At 44.8% G+C, this 7,965-nt stretch overlaps 1 protein-coding gene across 13 annotated transcripts in view; it reads left to right on the top strand.

The window, feature by feature from the left end:
• SLC31A1 (solute carrier family 31 member 1) overlaps positions 1 to 7,965 on the top strand; it is a 36,889-nt gene that overhangs the window by 9,134 nt on the left and 19,790 nt on the right. Inside the window, exon 1 of one of the 13 annotated variants that reach the window (XM_025203058.1) lies at positions 496 to 1,745. The exons of 10 other annotated variants lie outside the window; for them this stretch is intronic. The gene's annotated coding sequence lies outside the window, so the exon portion shown is untranslated. Of the gene's footprint in view, positions 1 to 495; positions 1,746 to 1,792; positions 2,036 to 2,059; positions 2,155 to 7,965 lie in introns of those variants that run through there. 2 more of the 13 variants (XM_025203056.1, XM_006022663.3) reach the window with 2 other exon arrangements.

Genomic DNA, 7,965 nt, shown 5'->3' with positions numbered 1-7,965 from the left:
ACTCTTTCCTGCCTATGCAGGGGGTCGGACTCGATGATCTATTGAGGTCCCTTCTGACCCTAGCATCTATGAATCTATGAGAAGAAGGCACCTGATAGCAGAGCTGCTGATATTTGGTAGGCCTGGTATAGCTCTGACAGCAGAGCTGTGTCTACCCCAGGGGCCTCAACTGCCCTGTAGGCAAAGTTCTAACAGTGCTTGTGATATAGACATAGCTTTAGAGAAATTCCCCATGCCACTTGAAGTTCAAGGGCTTTGTACTCACCTTTATGGAAATCAATCAGCCTAAAGAAGGAAAGAATTTAAAGTTTACAAATCCAGTCTGTTAGCGTAGCTGCTTTTGTCTGGCTTTTTTTTCCATGTTAAAATGAATCAAATATCCTTTAAATTCCTTTTTGACATGTCTGGTATGTGTATTCAGATTCATCTCTGCTATCTGTTTGTCTATAACTTTGCCTAAACAAGCTTTTCTTGTGGCTTTATCAAAGATTTCTGTTACGGGAAGGATTATTGGGTGACTTATACATTTTTTAAAAAAAATTTTGGGCAATAAAACTCTGTGATGTTGTGGAATGACACAAAGTGGGCGCCTGAACACACAGTATACCCAGCTCTGAGGAGTGGGTAACATTTAGATTACCAAAAGCATAAAATCCCAAAGATTGTTTGATTTATCCCCCCTCTCATGTAACATAAATTTGCTTTGAAACATTTTTTGTTTCCCTTCTCTTCTCCTTTTTGAAATATAGATCCAGTTATGTTCTTGGCTTGGTTGCTGATTAGTGATCTCCAAAAGCTGAGAACATTATTTTTTATAAAGGCCTGAAGTTTACTGTATTTGGCTTGTAGCAAAGAAGAATTAGATGAGGATTGTATGGATTGTGCTCTGCAAGAGTGCATTCAGGCTACTCCTAAGACTTTGTTCTTTCTTGCAGGATAAACCTCTGACATGGGAAATCCTGCTTCAAAAACTTTTGCCCTCAGTTGCAAATGGATCTCTCTGGAGGATGGTAATAGGGAGGGAGTTGTAGCATGCCCACCATATAGTGGTTGATTACCTGGATGATATACTAATCTTGTCTGATGGGAAGAAGCTCCTAAGAACTTTGGTGGTTCAAGCAAGTTAAAAGGTCCTAAAGGCTATAGATGAGTGGTGGCAAGACCCCTACTACTCCCAGAAACTTGTGATTCTGTCCAAAAGAGGTAGTGTAGGTAGTCTTGCGGGGAGGGGGCTTGTTCCAGCAACCAGTCCACCTCATTGTTCTGTGTAATCTTGGCTTTGAAGCTGACTATACTTTCAGCAGGTTGCCTTGGCCAGTTGTGGCTGTGTGTGTTAGGCATTACAGTCTTTGGGTTTTGGCAATTGGTACTGGCTGTACTTGGTAGCAGACTGTTACTTGACATCATGGGGAACGGGGCTGAAAACTTTGTCTCCAGCCCCTGATGCTACCCTACGCTCCCAAAATCTGCCAAAGGTGGCTAATTCTAACTGAAGTTACTGGGGATGAATGGGTTTGGTTTGAGTTAGGCTGAGGGTTTAGTAAAGACTAAGAGAGCAGTAAAAGGTATTAGCGAAGTCTGAACAGTAGTTAATTATTAGCCCCAGATGCAGATAATAGATTTGGGTTCTGCTTGTCAGCACTAAGTGGAATTGCTTTTTAGAAACTTTGATACATCTCAGAATTGTATATTGTGGGGAGACTTGCCTCCAAGAGACAGTGGATGGGAAAACTGAGTTGAGAGGGGTAAGTACATGGCTCAGTTTTTGCTCCAAATCTGGTCTTGTCTGAGGACGGTGGGGTAGAGTGAAATGCTCTGAGGTGTTGCAAGCTTTAGTAAGCCAAATGCTGAAACAGGGCACCGGGAGTTTTTTCTGTGTTTAGACCTTGGAGTAAGTTTGACTGATCGCTAATTGTTAACTGGCTCCTGCTGTTTGCCAACCCTAAAAGTGATCCTGAAGAGTCATGCTGTTCATTCCTCTTTGGTGCTTAGGTTGCTCCCCTTTCATTTCTACACAAGAGAATGGCTATCTTTGGTGAGTTGACAAAGGCGGTGCTTTCTTTAGGGGAGGGATTATTGTCTCCATGTGAGACTCCAGAAGTGAAAAACATCTTTTGGGCTTGTCCTGGCACTGCCAGATGGTCTGTGTGATAGGTAAGCTGATTCTTTTTAGTTGTTGGATGATTAGCTGGATGCTATTTGCATGTTGCATGGTTTGGGTGGGGGGAGTTTGTTTTTATTTCTATCCCTCTTATTCTATGACCCTTTAATAAGGAAGGATGGAAAAGGTTGCTCTTGGTCTCTGAGCTCTGCAGGAGAAATGTACCTCTGGAGGTCCTCTCTACCTTGCCTGCTCTAGCCATTGTTTTCTAAAATTTAGGATCGCCCTTCAGGATTTCATTCGAAATATAGCTGGTAAAGTGCTCTCTGCTGAAAAGCATGTTTGCACAAGGCTGACTTGTAGAAAAGGAACTAAATTTAGATTTCCTAGGGCAGCCGCTGTTTTTTGGCAGTAAATTTACCAAAGGATTGATCCCTTTTGTTTTAGCCACAAAATCTAATTCTGAGGTAGATCCATACCTATAGACCTACGCGAAGTAAAATGAAGGGACTGCATTTTGAGCTGTTGTGCAAGCTAGCTTACCTAGATATTTTTTTTTAAATATCTCACGGGTGCAGGTTAGCTGTGGGACTTTAGGTCTTGAAATGGCACCCTCAAGTATAACACACAACCCTGGCTCTGACCAAGAATAATTACTAAATGAAAAAGTTTTGCGTGGGTTGGAATTCTAATCCAACTCTTTATGAACTGGTGTCTGTAGTGCAGGAAATTTCACAACAGCTGGCATTAATTCAAACTCTACAACTTCAGTAGAGAGGCTCAGAGTTGAGGGCAAATATTGTTGTGTTTGTACATATGTGCATGCTTCTGTAGATGACCCTCAACCCCCAAACGGTTGCTTCCAAGTGGTTGAAGTATGTTAATAAAATAAGCCCCTGGTACTATTGTTTAACACTGTAGACTTTCCAAAGTAGCTATGGAGACTTTCATTTGAGTGCCTTTGAAGGCATTACCCAGGAACACATTGTAGCCACTATCAAGTATTACTGGGTAATGCCTTCAGAGACACCTGAGTGAGTTTCCATAGCTACTTTGGAAAGTTTTACTCTACAGCTCTAAACCAGGGACTTATTTTATTAACATACTTTACCCCCTTGGAAGCAACCGTTTGGGGGTTGAGGGTCATCTACAGAAGTATGCACATACTTACAAACACAACAACATTTGTGAGGTGGCCCTCAACTTTGAGCCTCTCTGCTGAGGTTGTAGAGTTTGAATTAATGCCAGCTGTTGTGGCATTTCCTCTGAAAAGGGCAGGAGAGATTGCTCACTTCAATTTGGAAAAATCAATTCTTGTTTTCCTCTTGGCTAAGGAAAAGATGAAAGGACAAAACAACCTGAAAAGGGCAGGAGAGATTGTTCTCTTTAATTTGGAAACATCAATTCTTGTTTTCTTCTTGGCTAAGGAAAGACAGAAAGCAAAACAACCTGTCAAGAAGCAGCCCTTGGCCCTGATCTTAGGGGGCACCTCTGCATGGATGCGGGAGTCTGTGCCTTCACTTGCAGAACTAAAGCATTAACCCTTAATTAAAAATGCCATGAAGAACATTAAAGACCTGGAGCAGGGATCTCCTCTCACCTGTTTGCAGCAGAACAGAATGACAAATGTGAAGTGCAGCACCACAAAGTGCTTCTTTCCTTGCGGACTAAAAGCTTCCCAGGTGTATGGTGTGGATCATGCTATATTTACATTCTGGATAGCCTGGCCTGATTTTTGACCTGATAGTGTGTAAAACCAGAACTGCCAGCTTCCAAATGGTATAGACGGGACGTTCAAGCCAGCAGTCTACAAGTTAACAGATCTTCCAGTCTAATGCTATTCTAATTATTTGTCTTACTTTGCTTTCCCTCAGATTTTGGTGCCAGTCCACTTTCAATACCGAATTTGTGATGGATAGAGTGAGAAACTAAGACCATGTGCTGCTGGGATGGGACAGGATGGGCTGGGTTGGGCTGGGCTGGCTCTGTGCTGCACATGTGGAGGTTGTGCCACGTGGAGGCATGGAGCTGGTCTAGCCAGCCCACAGAACCAGCCCGTCCCTTCTTAGCAGAACACGGCTCCAGCTGCATTGTCGGGACCCACACGGCACAGCATGGAGCCAACCTGGCCTGGTGGTGTGGTAGAGTGCCAAGAGCCATGGGAAGTCTCATGCCATCAGGCTGGGCCGGCTCCATTCCTCCATGTGATGCTCCTGGCACTCTAGCCAGGAGTAGCACATGGAGGCACAGAGCCAGTCCCTTCAGCCCCACAGAGTTGAGCCATCGCTGTCAGTCCGCCCCGCCCCCAGCCCATTCTTACCTGAATTTCTACTCTTGGAGGGAGGGCTGGGGACAGGGTTGCCAGAGCACGAGCCTCTGCTAGGCTGGAGGGTGGGGGCATGGTGGAGCAGGGTGGGGTGGGTTGAGCTGGGGTTGGTCATGTTGCAACCAGAGCCCAAGCTACTTGGTGCTGCAGCTGGCAGCTCCTGCTGCCAGTGCTTTGTCAGGTAATAATCGTCTAAATTTTAGCGGGGCTCCGCGGGCCAGACAGAATGGCCTGGTGGGCCAGATCCGGCCTGTGGGCCGTATTTTGCCTGCCTCGGGCTACATGCTAGGTACCAGGGACAGAAATGCATATGAGCTGTTTATGCCAGCTCACGTGTAGGCTGTAGAACAGTTTGCTAAATTCACAAAGACCTCCAACTCCTGCAAGATACTGCTCGTGTTGTTCAAATCATTTAATAATGTGAACTAATCCTCAGGCATTTCCAGCAGTAACAATGTTGCCTTTTTCCACACTAACTCAGCAAACAAAGAGCATGTGGGGGTGTTTGGATGTTTCTCATTTTCCTGCCTTCCTGTGTGCAGTCATAGACTATGGATGAATGGTTTAACTCCTATTCTGGACTGGAAGAGGGGGGATTGCATGTTTGCTTGATGTGATATGAGCACTTGAGGACTGAATATAACTGTTCACATGAGGAAGGTGCAGGAACACCTTGGTGAATGATCTTCTAATGACCAAGATCCAAGAGCTGTGTTAAGGCAAGTTGACCAGGTGGTGAGACTTAAGCACAGCAGAGGAGACAGGCAGGCAGGCAGAAACAGGCAGAGACACAAGGTGGATTCCAGAGTGATGTGGCAGTCTTAAGTTTAGCTGGGCTGTTCGGACTTGGGATTCAGCCTGCTGTGTTCCAGCTGACAAATAAATGTTGACTTCATTTGCAGGAGTGTCCTGGGTGAAGTCTTCATCAGGAGTTGATTTAAAACAGGCTTTCACAAACCTGAACAGGAGCGTTGGGACCAATAGGCCTGGAGTTAAGGAGGCATGGGGCTTGCCCTTAGGAAGAAACTACATCTGGGGCTGGCTCTGAGGGATACCTGGAAAGATTATATAAAGACTGGGGTCCTAGGCAAGTGTGTCTGCTAAATGTGTGTCAATGAGTAGCATTGAGGGCATCTGTATTCCTCCGACTACAGTGTTAGAAATGCCTAGGCTAGCTCAGACACTGGAAGAAGTCGAGCCATGGCAACATGGTAAATTTAGCCTGAACAGAGCTCCATGCCATTGTATCTAGACTGCTGGTAGTACCCAAGCTAGCTAAGATACCTTGTGATGTTAAACTGCAGTCTACAGTGCATGTATCCTGGGCTTACATGGAGAAGATTTCTGTGCTGAGAGATTTTTTTCAGGTTTAAAAAAAAAGAAAAAAAAAAAGAAACCCAGTTAGGAACGTAGATAATGGCCTCTCTCTAAACTGCTGAGCAGCTGACAGCTCCCCATGATCTCTGGGAACTTCTGGGTGGTGGGCACTTAGGAAAAATCTAGCTATTTATAGGTGCCAGATTTAGATACTTACGTTTAGTCTCCTTTCTCTGAAAATCTCAATGCCTGGTTTCTCTTGAGAAATCGAGGTTTGGTTGATGGTTAGACTTTGTTGACCTTTGGTTCTTGCTTAATGAGGTTCATGATAAGATGATGCTGTCATCCAATTTATTATCCTTTATCTTATTTTTTTCTTTATTTCTGTAATCTATAGGTAGGTGCAGACATTATTATCCTCTTGGAGAATAAGGCATTTAAGGCCAGCTTTTGCCCTTTGTTAGGGCATAGTGAGAAACCTTTCATTTTTCTGCAACCAGGAAGATATTTTTTCCTTGATGATTGAGGGACTCAGCTGAATTTTAATTTCATTTGGGTGTCACCTAAGACTTTAAGGCAAAAGGGGGCAATTAAATCATCCAGTCTGTCTGAGCATCAGGACACAAGGTTCAACTCAGAGCCGTATGTTAAGTTCAGAGACCTTAATTAGACTAGAACAGGGTTTGGGAGCCTATGGCCCGTGGGCTGGATCCATCCCACAGAGGTTTGATTTAGCTCATAGTGGCACTTGATGGGAAGAATTGGTAGCATACAGTATCATTCAGCAGCGGTGGGGTTGGGACTTGACTTCATGTGGTAGGGGAAGCTGACATTTGGTGACAAGGGAATGACAAGGGAAGTAGAGGTGGCCTGCCTTTGGCCCAAGTGGCAGTGCTTTGGCCTGCCACTCCTAAAAGGTTGCTAACCCCTGGGATAGAACAATTCAGTCCTCAGAAGACTAACTCATTATATTGCAGGTAGAGAACGGGAGACACCAAGTTGCCTTCAAATGCCTGAGGCTCCTGCAATGGCGAGTGTGTTAGGTGAGATAGTCAGATGATCCTAGACCAAGAGAAGGTGTGGGAGCCCTCTCCCCTTCCTGCCAGTCTGGTTGGAGCCCTTCCTTTCTGATCCAAATCTGGCCCTCTGCACAAGAGCAGGGCCCCACATGGAAAGATGATTCTCTATATTGGCTCGTAGTCCTGTTCCACCCCATCCTGCTCGTGGTCTCCTGCTGTGGCCAATCTCTATTGCTTCAAAGGAAAACAAAGAGGGGTGGGCAGGGGAGCGAACAGAATACATCTAGGGGCAGTTGTGCTTTTCAAAGGGAAATAATCCTTCCTGGTTCTTTTAAGGAACTAGCTGAAACCTGGAAGTATTGTTTTAGATTTGTAATCCTTGTCGTAATGAGACCTGCAAGTGCTGTGAGCATGTTGAGCAGTGCAGACAATCTGGTTCTACACATGGCCTGTGAAGAAAGGGGGAGAACAGGAGGGGGAAGGGTTATAGATTGAAGGATTGACATCCAAGCACTAAACTACTTATCCTAGGCCAGAGATGATGTTACTAGAAGTTGCCCCTGACACATGCCATGTGATACCTAATGTTATTGCATTCTCTGAGACCTGGTCCTTGGTGGAGGCTGAAGACACCTAGCAAATCTTGTAAAGTAGGGCTTCTAATGCTGACTATGAACTTGAATAGCCACTGAAGATATTGCAGACCTCTGTCCCCTCCTCCACTGGGTTGAGATTAAGGCAAGGGTCCTCTAGCTCTCTCAATGTAGATTGTGATTCAGAAGTCTCTTATTCTAAGCTCAGCTGCACAGCAACCTCTATCAGCTACAGGAGTTATTTAACTTATGCACATATGGACAGAACTTGATGGATAAATAAATACTTTTGGGAAAGAATTAATTCCATAACATTGTCTTTTCCTCTTCACGGCCTTTTTCTCTCCTGGCTGACTTGTTTCTCTCCAGCTCACTGATGCCAAGAGCAGCTGTGGGCAGTCTTGTACAATAGCAGCTTAATGCACTTAGCCCCACAACCAAGCCAGTTAAGGTGGAGTGGAAGTGAACACCCAAGGAACAATCTTCATCTAAAGAAAGGGTTATGATCATTGCTGGAATGGATTGTGCATTTGCAGGTTGAGCAGGGTTTTTTAAGAAGTAGGAATGTGGCTAGTGTGTCGTGATGAATCCCATCCAACTTTGATAACA

Source organism: Alligator sinensis, unplaced genomic scaffold (assembly GCF_000455745.1).
Source record: "Alligator sinensis unplaced genomic scaffold, ASM45574v1 scaffold235_1, whole genome shotgun sequence".
Taxonomy (NCBI): Eukaryota; Metazoa; Chordata; order Crocodylia; family Alligatoridae; genus Alligator; species Alligator sinensis.
Note: the sequence above shows the minus strand (reverse complement) of the source record. Positions and strands in the feature narration are given on the sequence as shown.